Here is a 19,653-nt window from a genome sequence, read left to right on the forward strand (position 1 = left end):
TCCCAAATATATCATCAAATCATATCAAATCAACCTTGGATCACCTAGAATTAGTCTTAATCAACCCAAAAACATGTCAAATATCCTAAATCTATCATCATTTGTCTAACCCTATGCATTGTCATGGCTCTTAATGCCTTAGAAATCTATCAATCCATCAAATCTATCAATCTAACCTTAGTACTAACATGGCTCTCAGTGCTAGGTCAAACTATCATTCACATCATCTGATCTTCGACATTTTCAAGTCTCTTAGTGTCAGGTCATGGCATCATCAAATTAATTTAATAACATTAACAATGTTCATCGATGTTATTAAGACCAACCTTATCAATCAATCTCAATCATGTAGCATTTACAATGTTAGTTACATGTTATGTGTCCTTAATTTATGTCATGTGTCCTTGGCATATTATCAATTTTAACCAATCAATTAGTTGGATCATGGCTTTGATCTATCCACCATCATCCTAATTGATCTATGCAATCATCACATTTCATCCTACATTTATTTAATCAAATTGACCAATAATTTGCTAATTTCTTCTATAGGATTAAACAATCAATGATTTCATCTTATGTGTAGGACCAAAAAATGAGCTAATGTCTAACATACTATCAGAAAATCACAAACACAATAAACATACATCAACACCCTCTAGTCTACCATGAAAGCCAAATTAATAGAAAGGAAACAACATGAAGTTAGAAACCCCCTCATTCATTTGTTGCTCCCAAGTCATTCTTTCTTCTCCATATGATGTAGCTCCAAGTTGCCTATAATGTATGCAATTAGGAAGCAAAAGCCTATGTTAATGATGATGCTATGAGAATACTAGAAGATGTAATTTTAGTGTAAGAGCAAGAGTGAAAATTTATGAAGCTAGGGACCAGAAATGAGAGAAATAATACTCATTTTATATCAACACGGAAGATGAGAGCATTGCAATTGTCAACTTGGATATGTGACTTGGCAAGAGATTCCTTTGAGAATCCATGATGCATATGACACAAGATGCCAAGTTTGGGATTGTATGAAGCTTGGAAGTCAAACATGGCTATAAATGGAAGAGGATATATGATGTCTCATATCACACCTCAAACCCACTTAAAGCCAAGAATCTATGAAAATGGAAGCCAAATATGGATGTCCATAAGGGAATAAGAATATATGGAGTATGACATATCTTAGCCAACTATCAATGGAGAATCTACGAGGTCTCACACCCATGTGTCATGATGATGTCAATATTATGTGGAATATTGAAATTAAAAATCTCTTATTCCATACAAATAGGAATTAGTGAAAAATGGAATTAATGGTGGAAAATATGACTTAGGAAATTGAGAATTTCTATGGTTCATGAATAATAGATCAATTAATTAATAAAATTAATTAATTGAGGATGTCAGGTAAAAAGAATAATTAGTGAAATGACATAGGATTAAATTATGGGTTGTTTAATCATATAGAGAAAATTAGCAGATGATTGGCCAGTTTGATTAAACAACTGCAACAGTATCCTTTGATGAAATGTGTCGATAATGGAGATTGACTAGGATGATAATGGATAGACAAAAGCCATGATCAAATTGATCAATGGATTGAAATGATAACATGACAAGGACACGTGACATGAACTAAAGATATGTAAAATTTAACTAACATTGTAAAATGCTATAGGATTGAGATTGGTTGATAGGGTTGATCATAATAACATCAATAGATGTTATCAATTGTTAGAATTATTTAGAATAACTGAGAGGGGGGGTGAATTAGTTATCCAAGGTCCAATGATGTCCAATAAAACTTTTTTTGCAAATCCTTAATGGCACATAACTGAAATTGCCATGCATGCAATTAAACATTAAACAACCATAAAAAGTAAACATGCATCACACCATAACACTAAGGATTTGATAACCCAGAAACCCTCCAAGAATAAGAAGGTAAAACTGGAGTGGGGATGATACCCACAAAATAACTGCGCAATTGATTTCAACCACTTATGATGGTCTGTCCTGTTAAAGGATACAACACATTGTTAAATGTGACCTTGTTAAAGGATTTAAGAACATTCAACTTGGAATGTCACCCTGTTAAAGGATTTACATAGAGCTATTAGGCTCACCCAAGTCTTATGGCATTTGCAATCACCTTCTCAAAAGAATCTTTCATCCCTCTCTAAGGATCTCCTATCCTCCTCCTAAAGATCTCTTATCCTTCTCCTAAGGATTTCTTTATCCTTCTCCTGAGGATCTCTTTATCCTTCTCCTAGGGATCTTCTATTCTTTTCCTGAGGCTTATCCACCTAGCTGTTAAGCTAACCTAGCAATGTAGGGTTTTAATATCTAATACAATGGTAAGAAAGTATTAGAAGGTTTTTGACCTAATATAGATTGCAACCCTAACTGTGTAGATTTTAGATCACTCTTCAATTCCTTTCTTTGCTTGGCTTCTCTTCCTTGCAGTGCTGACAGCTTGTTCACTGTTCAAGATCTATCTCCTTAAGTTCTTCCACTTGTTATGCCAATGCAATCTCTGGTCACTTGATCAACTCAAAGTCTTGATGCTCTGTTCTTACTCTTCTTGGCTTCTTCACGTGATCACACTTATGACCAATACTCTCTCTTGCATGTGCACTTGATCTCTAACTTGTAACTCCTTATAAAGAAGTTATGTTCTTCATTTCTTGCTCAAATCTTAATTTTCTCTTGAGAAAATGGTATTTTTTTCCCTCCAAATTGTTTCTTCTAGAAACTTCATGATAAATCCATTAGCATTTGGATTAGTTTGCATGGATTACATAGAATTCTGTGACATCTACTCATCATTCATAACTTCCAACTACTTCACAAAATTTGATGTAACAACCTTATCGTTGTTGATCTAGCAAATCTTGTCTAAACAAATAATGTAGCAACTTAGCATTATTGGTTTACTGATGCTCGACACCTTTTGTGTTACTTGGCTTCTTAATGTTATTTATTGGCGCTTAGCACCTGAAGCATTTTGGCTTTGCTTGGTACTTGAAAACTTACTCGGCATCCATTATCTTTTTCTGCTAATTAGCACCTGAAGGATTCTGTGTTACTTGGCATCTGAGTAATCACTCAACTTATACTGAAGTTGAACTTGCTCGGCTTCAACTGAGAATCTATTCGGCTCTAACTAGCTTGCTCGGCTCTTTCTAATGAACTTAGTTAATCCTTACATCTTTGATGTATCTCAATGTGTCCATCCTCTTAGAGTATGTCATCAATACATTATTTGATCAATGGCTTAGTTGATCCTTATACTTCATTACATCATCATAACTTCAACCTTTCTCTAAGTACTCTAGTTGCATCTTATTGATTGCCACCTCCTTGTCAATCAACCAATTAATAGTATTACTCTTTGATATGTTGCCATAGCATTTTTAGGACCAAATGGCATGACATTCCAGCAGTATGCTCCCCAAGGGCATGTAAAATTTGTCTTATGTTGATCTTCAGGAGCTATTCTTATTTGGTTATAGCCAAAGAAGCCATTCATTAGTGATAACATCTCATATCAAGCTATCATGTCTACAATGATATCTATATTTAGTAAAGGGAAATCATCCTTGGGACATGCCTTGTTAAGATCATGGAAGTCAGTGCATATAGAGATGCCCCCAAAGTATTTGCTTACTGGTACTAGATTAGATATCCATTCAGCATAATCAATGGGTCTTATGAAGTTGGCATCCAATAATTTCTTCAATTTAGCTTTGACAAGGAGGGCAACTTGAGGATGCATCTTTCTCAACTTTTTCTTTACTAGTTTCACTCTTCCATGAGGATGTGTATGGAATCATGGAAGATGGTAGTCATTACTCTTTGATATGTTGCCATAGCATTTTTAGGACCAAATGGCATAACATTCTAGTAGTATGTTCCCCAAGGGCATGTAAAAGTTGTCTTATGTTGATCTTCAGGAGCTATTCTTATTTGGTTGTAGCCAGAAAAGCCATCTGTTAGTGATAACATCTCATATCAAGCTATCATGTCTACAATGATATCTATATTTAGTAAAGGGAAATCATTCTTGGGACATGTCTTTTTAAGATCATGGAAGTCAATGCATATCCAGATGCCCCCAAAGTGTTTGCTTACTGGTACTAGATTAGATATCTATTCAGCATAATCAATGGGTCTTATGAAGCTGGCATCCAATAATTTCTTCAATTCAACTTTGACAAGGAAAGCAACTTGAGGATGCATCTTTCTCAACTTTTACTTTAATAGTTTCACTCTTGGTTTTAGCGGTAAGTGATGAAGGACTAGTTCAGGATCTAATCCAAGCATGTCCACATAAGACCAAGTGAATTTGATTTGCCTCTCTACAAAGAATCTAACAAATTCATATTTTTCCTCTAGTGATAATGAGGCTACAAAATGTATGACCTTGGGGTTGTTACGGGTTCCCAAATTTATCTCTTCTATCATTTCCACAAGTAATGATGACCTTTCCTTCAGTAGGGGTGTGTCCAATCTTCCATCCTCAGGTGCCTCAGAGAGGTTTTCACCCTTAGATACTTCCTTTATTTTTACTTTTTCCTAGTCTAATGGTGCCTTTTGATTTTCACCAAGAGACCTACTTTTCTCTTTTTTTGTTATTTTCTCAATTTTGTGACTGAAAGATGGAGTTGACTCCCCAAAATATGCCATGATGTTTAGATCAATGGAAAATCTAGACTTGTGATCACCTTGTGGTAAATCTTCATAGAGCTCAAAGAATTCCATGATGGCATCATTATTTTCAAACTGATCAAATGTTGGTGGTCCTTGTTGGTCCCAATCAATAAGTTCAAGGAAAACTAGGGAAATGTCATCATCGTTGTTGAATGGGCTTTGGCTAAAGGTAGATATATGGATATCTGATTCAGTGGTATAATTGGGGTCATGCTTAGAAGCTAGAGGACTATTGGTTTTAGGTTGGATATCCTCAGATGTCTTTTCATCATTCAAAACATCCATAGTCTTACACTTAGGTATCATAGTACTCAGAGGACCTATTCATAATGGTTTGAATCCAAGCCCCAAACTACTAGGTCATCCTTTTGTAGTGATAGGTTCAATTATTCCTTGTTTTTGACATCCAAGGCCACTATAACCATCATAGCCTTTTTTCTACATGATAATAAACCTAGATCCATACTTGTTAGGAGATACCAAAGTGGTTTTGTGTTCTCTTTTTGCTTTATTAATACATACAAATGTATTCTCAGTGATAGAAGTGGAATTTTTTTGTTATGATCTTAGAATGTTGGCCTTGTAATAGTTGTGATTTACCATAAGATTGGAGAGAAAGTGGTGACTCCATAATGAGAGATTCTTGAGACATAAAGTGTTCTCCACACCCATTGTCTTCAATCTTCATCTTCTCTTTGGCCTTGTTGAGGAGTATATCAGCATCTGCATACTTAGAGAAATCTATGGGTCATGCTTCATTATTTGTTGGGACTTGGTATGCAGTAGCATCTCTCAGGTTAGCGCAGAACTAGAAGGGATCTAGATCACTGCAACCTCCACATTGTTGTAGGAAAACTTCAAGCATTGATGATATGTAGAGGGGACCACTTGCATAGCATGGATCCAAGGGGGTCCTAGTATCATGTTGCAATTCATTTCAATATCTAGGACATGGAATAATGTGTCTTCAGTAGTTGGACCAATTCTTATGGGTAATATGATAATGCCCTTGGAGAAGTGTTCACCATCATCATAGGCTTTTATTGTGATTCTTTGGGATGGATCCACATAATCCTTAGAATAACCCAAACTTTTGACAACCCTAAGAGTATAGATGTTAGCCTTGCTCCTTCATCTATTAGGACACGTCTAACCTTGGCATTATGGATAAAGACTTTGAGATGAAGGGAATCATTGTCGTTCATTATATCTTTAGGAATATCCCAAGGGGAAAAGGTGCTATGTTGTGATGCAAATACATTCCCAACTATGGTTTGGAACTGGGCAACATTGATGTTATCTAGGACAACTAACTCTTTAAAGGCTTTATCCAAGATCTTCTAATGTTAGGGAGATGCACATAGTAGGTCTAAGATGGATATTTGTATAGAGGTCTTTCCAAGCTATTCAACAAGGCTATAATCATATGAAGTAGGAGCATTAGGTCTACTAGGGGGTGTAGGTCTAGTAGAGGCAGTAGGTCTAGATGGAGCTCCAGGTAGGGTGATTTTGGTATGATGTGTAATGACAACATGATGAGGGTCTTTAGCCTTTAAATTGAATTTGGAAATGCTAGATTTAGACTTAGTGAAATAGTTGAAAGTGTAGTCATATCCCATGTGTGTGTAGTTCACATTTGCTTGTGAGTTTGAATTTGAACTAGAGGGCTTCTCTTTGTTGTGATTACCCAAAGGATCTTTGAAGATAGTGTGATCAAAGTTGGATGCTAGCAGTGATAGATTGACTGTGATTACACCATCATCAATAAGGTCCTATATTGCATGCTTTAGTTGGAAACTTGATGAGGTCTTATGTCCTTTGATATGGTGGTAATAATAGAAGTTTTTGTCATCCCACCAAGACGTTTTAGTTAGTGGCTCATCTTTGATTGGGGGAAACTAAAGGAAGTTATTGCTGAGTAATTGTTGAAGTGTAGTCTCAAAAGGTATCCCCAATGGTGTGAATTTTCTATCTTTGGTTCTAGGATGCTTTCGAGGTCCATCCTATGTGGAAGTCTTAGTTTTCTATTGTGGAGGTGATGTTTGATTGGGAGTTTGTGAATTTGTAGAGTTTGCAACCTTCAAGGTTAGTTGAGGTTGTGCTATACTAATTATACATGCATCCACAATGCAATCATTGGTCACATTCTTGTTTTTGGATAAATTTTTTTCCTTGTCATTAGACAAGTTAGTGTTTGTGTTTTCCTTGTTTGTCTTGAGGATTCCCTTATGAATAAGAGCATCTTCAATACTAGCCCCTTTTTTCATCAGCTTAGAAATGGTGCTTGGACTTTTGATTTTGAGTTCATACATTAATTCAAGGACTAAGTTCTCAATGCACAAGTTAACTTTTTATTCTTCAAGAATCTCTAGTGAGCATTGATTGACTAGGCTTCTCCAGCATAGGAGGAATGTGATAAATGGTTCTCCTATCTTTTGTTTTCTTGAACACAAATTGGAGAATGTCACCTCATTTGTAATGTTAAATCTAAAGTGAGAGATGAACTTCTCTATGAGTTTTGACCAAGATTTGACAGTATAAGGAAGTTTGGAGTACCACTCAAGTGTGGGCCCACCTAGAGAATGAGGGAACAATCTCATGAGCTAAGTGGGCTCATCACTAAGTTTGGCACAAGAGGTACAAAATTCTTAGATGTGATCAACAGGTTGCCTTTTCCTCAATATTTTTTGAACCTTGGAGCCTCAAAGTGTTTTGTGAATGGAGGCATATATTGCCTTTTATCAAATGGATTAGGATGTAGCTCCCATTCTATATATAGAGCATGTTTCTTTTGGACTCCTAATGCCTTGACTTGTTTGGAAAGTTGCTTAAATTGTTGTAATAACTCTTCATTAGGATTTTGCACAATAGTCTTCCCTTCAAGTCTTTTGTGTCTACGAGTAGACCATTTTCTATGGTGAGAACTATGTCTACTTGGTTCTGACATTTTTGTGTCTGATGAGTCTAGTGATGTGTCACTAGGTGATGAAGGTATGTTAGTACCTCAAAGACAAAAGGGTCCCTATTGTGATACATGTTGGGGTACGCTTGTGATATTTGATGTGGCACTTATTGCAAGGGCAACTATTATTGATGTACCATGTGTTTTTGTTGTGCCATTTGTTGTGATTATTGTTGGGATACCTCTATTGGTTGCATGTGAGACCATGTATGTGACTATTGTTGTAGAGGCATCTATTGAGATTGTTGTGGCACATGTTGTTATTGTAACAAATGTTGTTGATACATGATTTTTTGCTCAAGGCATCTTTGGTATTCCAACTATTGTTTGAGTTGCTCTTATTTTTTTATCAAACATCACTTGTTGTTGTTGGAATTGTTGTTGATACATTGCATGTAATTCAAGTGGATTTACATTGAAGTGCATATTAGGCACGTTGGATCCTTGCACTACTTAAGGTTTTTTTTTTGGTTGACAGTGCTATTGACATGTCAAATGTGCATTGAGTGGATTTATACTTGGTTGCGCATTGGAAATATTATGTACTTGTACCACTATAGTTTGATGTTGTCATGGGAGTTGGCCATGTCCTTGAGAATTGAACATCATGTTTAGGTTGTTTTTTTGGTACTTTTTATGTGTTAGATGTTTCTCCTTGGGACATCATATTGACTTGATAATGTGAGATATTCCTTTTAGGAATGGGTGTAATGTCAATAAGACTTTCCCTTTGTACATCAATAGGGATTGTTGTAATTGATGTTTCACTTGGTGTACTTCTAGGAAGCTCTATAACATTTGACATCATAACACTCGGTAGAGTTAGGAGTAAAGGTGTATTTTGTTGATTTTCCTCCAAAGGAGGTATGTTTGGCATCCTTAGAGTACCAATCCCTTTAGGCTCATTTTTTTATTGCATCATGTGATTGAGATCAAGTCTTAACATCCTTTTGGGATACTTGGAAGAGTCTTATTTCTCCTAATTGGTTGTGGTTCATCAAATAATGGATTAATGTTGATGTTTTCAAATGTACTTTGGAGGATTTTGATGGTTGAATGGTTGTTGATTCTGAGTTAGGTGATTGCCAAGTTGCTCTGACAGAAAGCTAGGATGCTAGGGATGATGTTCTGATGAATAAGGAGAAGTAGAATGAAGGTTACAACCTAAGTAATGATGTCCTAAGTGAATTCAATGAAGTTTCAGAGGTTCAAAATGAAAATCAGAGCATGCTAATATAGGGGGACCTATCTAGGCACCTAAGGACACAACTAAAGTCTCTAAATGTCATCTAGAAGCCTAAACTGGGTCCCCAAACCACCAAGTGTGCTTAGATAGTACCAACTATGCCAATGGTGTAGTTGGGGCTAGTTTGGGTGTAGTTGGTAGTTTTAGGGCACAGTTGGTAAACTGGGCTAAAACTAAGGCAATTTTAAGTGATAAGGTTTCCAGATTGATGTCATAGTGAGAAAAATAGCAAATGACAATGCTAAGACCAGAATGAAGATTTAGAATGACATTTAGGACACCCAAAATGATGGTTAAAGTGTGTAAGATGAAGTTTGAGTATGCAAAGATGCAAGATGGAAGATGCAAAGTGTAGATTTCGAGGTTGAGAAGTAAAAACTAAGGGATGCACACTAAACCCTAATGAATGCAATATGAAGGATGAGGGGTACCAAGTGAGGGCTAAAAGGTACAAGATGAATCTTATATGATGAAAGTATGAGGCTCAAAATAGGGTGAATGCAAGTGGGTTCTACGCAAGGATGAAATCTATGTTATGCCAAGCACATTTAGGATCACAAGTTGCCATGTTTTCTAAGTCTTGAATGTATTGTACCAAAGTTTGCAAAGTTTTGACCAAGGCTATAATGTTTAGATAGTGTTTGATGTTTTGACAAGGTTTTAATAATATCCAAGGTTTAAATTTGCAAATTGGCTTTTATCTTGATTAATGTTTTACACACACGCAAGACACATTAAGACAAGAATAGCTATTGTTAAAAGTGAACGGTCACACCACAACCTAGGCTTTAGGACTATATCCATTGAATCCTTACTTGAATCGAAGTTCAACTACATCTATCTAGAGTGGACAACATAGGATTTTGGCACCACAGGCTCCCCCTTACAGTGCACTCACTTCTTGAGGCTACCAAGATCTACTTCCTAAGTGCAATGACTTCCCAAAGGACTATTGTCTCTACTAAGGACCGCAAGAATGTAGGATGTCTTCATAGGCATGGATGACCCCTTAAGCAAGTGGATAGAAATTATTTTGGCAACTAAAAAATAGTTTTTTGTAAGGGCATTCTATTTGGCAAGTAAATGATAAACTTCCTCAAAAGGTCTCCTAGCCTCGAGAATTGAGGTTTCATGCACCACAAGGGTACTGGAAGAGAGCTATCATGTAGCAATAGCACTGACATGACTTTCACCATAATCAAGTTTTATATAGTAGTTTGAATGTTGACTTGGCTTTTGGCCAGTTACTGCTCTGAAGTCATCCCTTGGCATACCCAATATGGGGTATCTTGGTCCAAGGCAAGCTTCCTATATAAGTCACATGGATTTCTCTTACACCAATATCCATGAATAATGAGGGGAGAGGATACATCTATGTAACCCCTAGGGTTTTAAACACTATAGAGATGCTAAGTAGAAAAGAAAAAGTTCATTTTATGAACCAAATGAAGTGTTATCTAATCTATGAAATCCACATGCATGGTTTTGACAAACACAATAGGTCTTCGACAATGTCTTGTAAACAAGCATAAGTAGTTTTTAAGGATTATATTTTCATCCAAAAATCACCACATGCTACAAATAGACCATTGGTAACACAAAAACATCTACCCTAGATCCTAGAAAGAAATAGACACCCTAGATTCAGATTCTGAGTTATGTGTGTGCTTTCTGTGAGCCAAGTGCGCTCTAAAAGAGTAGACTATGCCCCAAAAGGTCAGAATGACCTAGAATGCCCCCAAGTGCACTCAAATAGTTCTAGTTGTGCCCATGGTGCACTTGGGGCCCAGAAGGGTGCAGTTGGTAGTATCTGGGCACAGTTGGGAGGTTAGGTGCAAACTATGGAGAATTGAGCCCAATACCCAAAAACTAGATTTTTGAACTCTACCCTCCCAAGTGTTCTCAAATAGTGTAGATAGTGCCCATGGTGTATTTGGGTTGTAGAAGGGTGTTGTTGGTCATTTCTAAGAATAGTTGGTAAGCTAGGAATAATAGACAAGGGTTATGGTGGCTCCTAGGCTCCTAAAACTACCTGCTAGGGGTCCCAAGTACGCCCTAACAAAGTAAAGTGCACCCTAGGAGAGCAAACTAATATAATTTTTAAAACAAGAGCATACAACCATATTACTAGGCCCCCTAATTATACTAGGTGTGATAAAGGAGAGACAATAAGCCTTATACCCCTCCAAGTGAGCTCTTTCCTTGCACCCACAAGCACAATCACAAGAAACCCAAGTTAGTTAAACATGTTCATGTCAGGTTCACCAATTGTAGGACTAGAAAATGGGCTAATTTCTAACATACTATGATCAAATCACAAACTCAATAAACATACATCAACACCCTCTAGTCTAACATGAAACCCAAATTAATAGAAAGGAAGCAACACAAAGTTAGAAACCCCCTCTTTCATTTGTAGCTCCAATGTGCTTCTTTCTTCTCCATATGATGTAGCTCCAAATTGCCTATAATGCACACAATTAGGAAGCAAAATCCTATGTTAATGATGATGCTATGAGAATACTAGAAGATGTGATTTTAGTGTGAGAGTAAGAGTGAAAATCTAAGAAGCTAGGGACTGGAAATGAGAGAAAGAATGCTCATTTTATAATCAACACAAAAGATGAGAGCATTGGAATTATCACCTTGGATATGCGACTTAGAGATTCCTTTCAGAATCCATGATGTATATGACACAAGATGCCAACTGTAGGACTATGTGATGCTTGGAAGTCAAACGTGGCTATAAATGGAAGAGGATCTATGTTATGTCATATGACACTTCAAACCCATTTAAAGCCAAGAATCTCTAACATTGGAAGCCAAATATGGATGTGCATAAGGAAATTAGAATATTTGGAGTATGACATATCTTAGCCAAGTGTCAATGGAGAATCCACGAGGTGTCACACCCATGTGTTACGATGATGTCAATATTATGTGGAATATTGGAATTACATATACCTTATTCCACACAAATAAAAATTAGTGAAATATGGAGTTAATGGTGGAAAATATGACTTAGGAAATTGAGAATTTCCATGGTTCATGAATAATGGATCAATTAATTAATAAAATTAATTAATTGAGGATGTTATTTAGGAAGAATACTTAGTGAAATGACATAGGATTAAATTATGGGTTGTTTAATCCTATAGAGAAAATTAGTAGATGATTGGCTAGTTTGATTAAATAAGTGCAATTGTATCCTTTGATGAAATGTGTCGATAATGGAGATTGACTAGGATGATGATAGATAGACCAAACCCATGGTCAAATTGATCAATGAATTGAAATGATAATATGCCAAGGACATATGACATGAACTAAAGATATGTAACATTTAATTAACATTGTAAAATGTTGCAAGATCGAGATTGGTTGATTGGATTGATCATAATAACATCAACGGATGCTATCAATATTATTAGAATGGTTTGATGATGTTATGATCTGATATTGAGGGACTCAACAATGTCCATGATCAAATGACAAGAATGATGGTTTGACCTGGCATTGAGAGCCATGACGGTACTAAGGTTAGATTGATAAGATTTGATAGATCGATAGGTTTCCAAGACACTGAAAGCCACAACAATGCCTAGGATTGGACAAATGATGACTAATTTTGGATATTTGACTTGTTTTGAGTTGGTTAGGACTGATTTTGGGTGATTTTGGGTTTATTTGGTGTGATTTCAAGTTGATTTGATATGATTTCGAGTTGATTTGAAATGGTTTTGAAATGGTTTGAAATGGTTAAAAAATGAAATGAAATTGATGTAAAAGAGGATATGAATGATGACAGACTTTGTTGAGATATGATCAAGTTGAACAAAAGATCAGAGTTAGTGGAATGAGAAAATGGGATGAATTAGTATGAAGAAGTGATGAAACTATAGATACGAACCATTTTGGAGCATCTACACTATGACATTCCAATCATTTTTGTTGCACATTCCTAATTACTCATTCTAACTAACATCCTTAATTAATTAATTAATTCATCATTCACAAACCATGGAAATTCTCAATTTCCTAAGTCATATTTTGCACCATTAATTCCATTTTTACTAATTTCTATTTGTGTGGAATAATGGATTTTTAATTCAAATATTCCACATAATATTGACATCATCATGATACATGGGCATGAAACATCATGGATTCTCCACCTACACTTGGCTTAAAATTGTCATAATCGATATATTCTTATTCCTTACATATGTCTATATTTGACTTCCATTGTCATAGATTCTTGGCTTTAAGTGGGCTTGAGGTGTCACATGACACGTCATAGATCCTCCACCATTTTTAGCCATGTTTGACTTCCAAGTGTCATACAGTCATACATTTGACATCTTGTGTCAAATGTGTCATGGATTCTCAAAGGAATCTCTTGCCAAGTCGCACATCCAAGGTGACAAGTCCAATGCTCTCATCTCGCATGTTGATTATAAATTGAGTATTCTTCGTCTCATTTCTAGTCCTAACTTCTTAGTCTTTTTATGCTTCAAATCACTTCTTCTAGTACTCTCATATCATTATCATTATCATAGACTTTTTTTCTTCCTAATTGTGTGCATTATAGGCAATTGGAGCTACATCATATGGAGAAGAAAGAAGGATAGGGGAGCTACAAATGAAAGAGGGGGTTTTTACTTTGTGTTGTTTTCTTTGTTATTTGGCTTTCATGGTAGACTAGAGGGTATTAATGTATGTTTATTGAGTTTTTGATTTGCTCATAGTTTGTTAGATATTAGCCCATTTTCTGGTCCTACATTTATGTTGTTATATAATTTATGATCTTCTTATTCATGTTTTCCTTCTCTATTATGCATAGTTTGAGTTTTTGGTTTGCTCATAGTTTGTTAGATATTAGCCCATTTTCTGGTCCTACATTTATGTTGTTATATAATTTATGATCTTCTTATTCATGTTTTCCTTCTCTATTATGCATCTAAACATTTAGAATATATTAAAATTATTACAAAAATATTGCAAATCTAAAATTGAAAATAATATATTACATCTGCAGTCTTTATAATTGTTCTTATTTTTGAAAAACCATATTTAGGCCTCATATTTTTAGATTTTCTATAAATGTACATGGCTTTTTAGAAATCAAAGTGGACATTTTTTAAGTTCTTTTCTTCCTTCTTAATGGGAATATGGATGGGAGTGCATTTATGTGAATTTAGAGAACAATCCTAAACTTGTTGACTTGAGAGAATACTTTGGATATCTACCTGATATAATAGAAAGTATATTAGCATCACCAATTAAAGTTACAATTGAATATAAATCAATTCCTATTGAGGACATTTCACCTTCTAGGGACATTATTTAGTGAGAAACATTCCAACACAATATTTAGTGAGAAACCAACAACCATCTAAAATATAAACAAATGTAATTTAAGCATTAATAGTTAATGTAATTTTTGATTATGTCAACATGAATGGTTAATACTTTTAGAATTTAATGCATGTCTTTTTCTATTTCAATTTGATGTTTGTCTTTTGTTGTTTGGATTTGATGGATGTATTTTTTTGTTTGAATTTTATACATTTCCTTTTTTTTGAATTTGATGCATGTATTTTTCTATTTGAACGTTGATCCTAGTGATAACCCACCTTCCATTCACTTCAATGGCATTTCCTCTAGAAGTGAAGCATTAATGACTTATGTTTGTCACAATTCTAAATATAATTTTACTCAAAAGGAGGTACTTAGTGGTAAATATGCTTATCATTTATATCCTTCTTCTTAAGACGATACAATAGTACTATATTTCCATATCAATTAGTGATATGCAACTTCTAATTTCTTATTAATGTTTATCATAAATGCATTGATATCATTCTTGCCTACCAGATTACTTTTCTATCAATATAAGCTATCAATACATCAATTTGTTCATTCATTTGGGATTCAGGAGTGAATATATCTCTTTGTCTCTTGATGTGCCCTTGTGATCTATGTGTCTACAGTGATCTTTCTCAATGGAGAAGGAAGGGTCTCACTACCTAGCACAAGTATTACCTTCATTAAGACCTTATGAGGTTTGTAACATATAATGTGTCCCAATTTTTTATCCTATAATGTGTATTAGAAAAATGCTCAAAATTACGTGTAATAGTTAACATTGTCCTTTGAATTGATTTACTATTGAATTTTGCAATGTTTATGGTTTGTATAAGAACTCATTTTTTTTTATGTAGGTCAACCCCAAAGGCATTAATAAAGGACTTGCATTATGAGTTGTCATACTCTTTGTTGGTGCTCAAAATTGCATTTTCATTTTGAGTATCTAGTCCAAGTTTTGCCCCCTATGAATGCTTTTCATGCTTATATACCTGACTGTTGTATTAATGCCTAAGTGGTGTTTCATGTTTCTAAAACCCTTCATTCAACCTATCCATATGTTTTTTAATGATAAACTGACATTTCAAACCATTTTGCGAAGTCCTATTTTGGGCTAGTGTCATTTTGCATTTTTTGCCTAGATGTCAAAAAGTGTTCAAAGGGCATGCTTGCATTCAAATATCTTTTACCTGGCTAAGATTCATAAGCCACCATTATGAGGATATTTAGTATGTATATCAAAGAACCTATGTTCCAACTTTCAAGTCATTTCAAATCAGTTTGACTAGGTTTTGAACCTCTCAAAGTTGGTCAGTTACCTCTATTGTAAATATGCATTTTGTTCATAATTTTGGGTAGCCCTGTTTGATAGACTATAAATTTTGACCAGTTGACCCAAATAATTAAATTTCTTTTGCATCATATTTTAGGGGTTAGAGACTTTGTATGCTCTAGACTTGAGCTTATGATGAATCTGTTTGATCAGTTTTCAAATGCAATTCCATTTGCAAGTTTTAAGGTTTCATTGGTAATCAAAAGTGCAGATTGATTGGGAGCCTTGTTTGGGATGTCATATCTTTGTGTCTATGATTGGTGGGATTGAATGGTTTGTTCCTTTACATTCTACTCTAAAAATACTACAAGTGTGTTAGTTTTCAAGTCTTGATGAATCTGTCTGCACACTTTTCTGAGGCCTTTCCATTTGTAAAAACCACTATTTTACTTATGTTCATTGTCTTGCAATTACAGGTAGTCAACTTTAGGCCTTCGCCAAATGTGTCCTGTGATTCATCATGAGCCCAAATTGAAGGTACATTCTACTCATGACAACGAACTAATACCCCAATTTCTAGATCCTCAAGTGCCCATTTTCCTAGTTTTCAAAGTCAATTCCAAACACATTTTCTAGTTTTCTGATAGGTTTATCTATAGGCAATTTTAAGTGCGCATATTTAGAGGTCGATATCTTTTGATCCTGATGTCATCATGTGATTAGATTTTGCAAGCCTGTTGAATGTGTTAGAGAGATGAAATATTTAGAGTTTCAAAGCCCAACCAGGTGTTTATGACAATTTTTAAAGCTAGGCAACAAGCCTCCTGACACAGATTTCACAGTGGTGCAAAAATGATTTAAAATAAGTTTTAATGATCAATCAACAGTCAAATTTGATTTCTGACAGTTCGAGATGCTCGATGGATCATTTTGCAAAATCATTTGTTCAAAAATGAAAATTTCTTTTTAGCCAGACCCGCTTTGGGGCCCGACTAATTTCATCAGTTGCTCAGAGTCTTGACAGTAATAGCTTTGCCAATGTTTCCTGTAGAAGTGATTGAAATAATCTTCGACTATATGGTTTTAAAAGTGAATTCATTTTAGTATGTTAGTGTTGGTGAAGGGTCTACACCTCAATGGTAATCTTTATTTTAAGTTTGGTGCACACCTTTTACAGAGGCTTATATAACAAATTAAGGCATTAGCTCTAATATTTATGCATTCTCCTGTAAATGGAATCATGTATTACTCTCGAACTTAAATCTCAACCTGCATGTCCAAATTTGTGCCATATATTTCAAGGTATGATACAAACTAAATCTCAAATGTTTTGAAATAAATACTTGGAGAAAGAGAAAAGCCCATGGTGATGTATGAACCCACAGGAAAATGTAATAGTCTCAAGAGAGGAAATGGCAAGGCACGAACTATATTTTACTTTGAAGCTAGATACCTATGATCCGAGGCACCATTAGAGTAGATTTTCCCACATAATAGGGGTAGAAGGTCCACAACTTTGGAGGTAATACAAAGGGCAATGTCAAATATGGGAAGTTTGAACCATTTTTATAATGCCTTTCAAATCTTCTAGCCACCTTTTCCATTATCTTCATGGACCACGAGCCATGTAGAGTTTGTAGAAGATAGCCCACACATTAATTGAGACCCCACATTCTGAAGCATCCATAATATAATAGAATATAGCAAAGGCAACATCTTTTCAGCTCACTCTATGCCTAACCACAGCAAGTGCAACCAAATGCAAGCAGAGGAGGTGTCAATAGAGGCTCTACATTTTAGCTGGAGTAGCCCATGTTTTTGGGCCAAAATGGTAGGTAATAAAGAGAAAGTCATGGCTTTAGAGGGGTCAAACTCCATGCACAGGTATAGCTATCCATGCACATGCAGGAAGAAGGTGATGGTCACTCATGGCTTGGAGAAACCACAAGGCAAAGTGTTTTCACATTTTAATTGTCCCACATAAGATGGGGGGTGTTAAAGTTCAAGTTTATATGCCCGAAGGCACAATATGTAAATATCTAAAGACACCCACCTTATGGGCAGTGTGAAGATCATGCGATGGGACCCCCATTGAGGTTAGTCAATGATAAAATTAGCAATATTTTAGTAATCAGCACCAAAATAAGGATGTGCCATGTGTTGATTTCCAGGAGATCCATCGGGAGGTTAGGAGAATTAATTTGAAAGGGCATGATTTTACGACAAGGTCGTAGGATCAGCAGGCATGATGAAGAAGGCCACGATCTTATGAAAATTTTGTAAGATCGTGATGTTACAAATGGTCTTAATATTGTAATATAAAAGATTGAGCCTTAAGATCATATGAGAGTTAAGATGACATGGTTTTAAATGAAAATTTGATGTGGACCCCGCTTGATTATCATAATGGCAGGACATCATAAAGCTTGAAATACGTGATGTGCAATATTACGATGTCATCGTATGATTGGGACTGCCAAATCTAAGGCTTGCGATGCTGCAAACTTGCCCTTATAGTATGGTCGGGGTGGTTGAATTTGAGCGCCGCAATACTACAACGGGAAGGCTTAAAAATAAAGATTTGAATATATTAATTATATATTAATATGTTCATATGAAGTATTCAAGTTTGTCGTAGGATCAAGGAAGTAAAAACTTAATATGTTTGATAAATTTGTGAGCTTGTTGTATCATCGAGGCGGATGGATTCATGAGCTACGATATTCGATTTGGTCATAATATCATGGGCTTAAAATTAAAAGTTATTTCAAATGAAAATATGAAGTGGGGCCCGCTCAGCAAATAAATGGTCGACAAATGGACTTAGAGATAGGGGGAATTGAAAAATGATTTAAAAAAATTAAAATCTTAATTGATTTGAATGCTCAGATTTTAAAATTGAAATATTTGAAATATTTTTAAAGTTTATATAGTTTATACTATATGAACTTTTTAATTTTTTAATTTTAATGGCTCTGTTCAGTCTGGGGGGTAGATTTTCATAATGGTCTCAAGAGGGCATTTTTTGTCCAAAATGTATAGTGTAATATACCATCAGAACCGAAAAAGAGTGAATTTTCCATTTTTGCAGTCAAATTTGTGTAGGTGTTAGCCGGTAGCAGCTACAGGAGGTTTTCTTATTTCGACGGCTTCACAGTGAAATGTGCAAATTTAATGTTGCAGATGAAATTGCAATCAGATATAGATATATTTTCATCTTATTTGACTTCTCCAGCAATTGTAAGGATGAATTGAATGTTTTTTTAAGGGGGTTGAAGTAATTGGTTTTTTGGCAATAGCACAAGTGAATTGCCCGGCAAAACAGAAGTGACAAGCAAAATTAGATTTTTGGAGCCTCAGTACAAATTGTGATGATTTCTGATATTTTCTTTAAGGGGATATTTTTCTAATTGTCTTAATAATATATATCAGATATTTTGGGCTTCATTTATGTTTTTCAATTGCAGGTAGATGAGGAAGTTCAGTTTTAGCAACTCTAGATTGAGGATTTTTTTAGTGGGATAGATGTCAATTCCATATTACATTTCTTGAAAGATCTTCTCTCCTATATATCTTCCTTTTCTGCTAATTGTAAGGGTTCCAATTCTTTGGAGATTTTAGGAGGATTGTGAGATCAATCTGGTTCCAATTTCCTGAGATTTTCTCATAATTGTGATACCAAGTTTCTCAGTGTTCTTCTATTATGAACATCAGTATTGTATTCCTTTTGAGGCATTTTGTTATATTACATAGTCATTCTTTGTGTATTTGCTGAGTTTTGATATATAGATGGTGTATTATTTTCAATGGAATTAATGCAAGAGTTTCATTTTCCTTAGTTTCATTATGATTCCCATCTCCTTTTTTTAATTGCAATATTTTGTGTTTGAGAATGAAGAGCTTAAACTCAATTGCAGTCCTGAAAGGTTGTATGTCTGGATAAACTTGCTATTGGAACAAAGATCCATGTAAATGCTTGCTTATACTAACAGGATTGTGGTTTGCACTAGAAGGATTTCATCATAAGTATGAGAGTTGTTATGAAGATTGATGTCTATTTGCAAGTCAAATAGATAGATCATATGC

The sequence above is a fragment of the Cupressus sempervirens genome, chromosome 4 (assembly GCF_028749045.1).
Source record: "Cupressus sempervirens isolate cs-2001-9-10 chromosome 4, ASM2874904v1, whole genome shotgun sequence".
Classification (NCBI taxonomy): domain Eukaryota; kingdom Viridiplantae; phylum Streptophyta; class Pinopsida; order Cupressales; family Cupressaceae; genus Cupressus; species Cupressus sempervirens.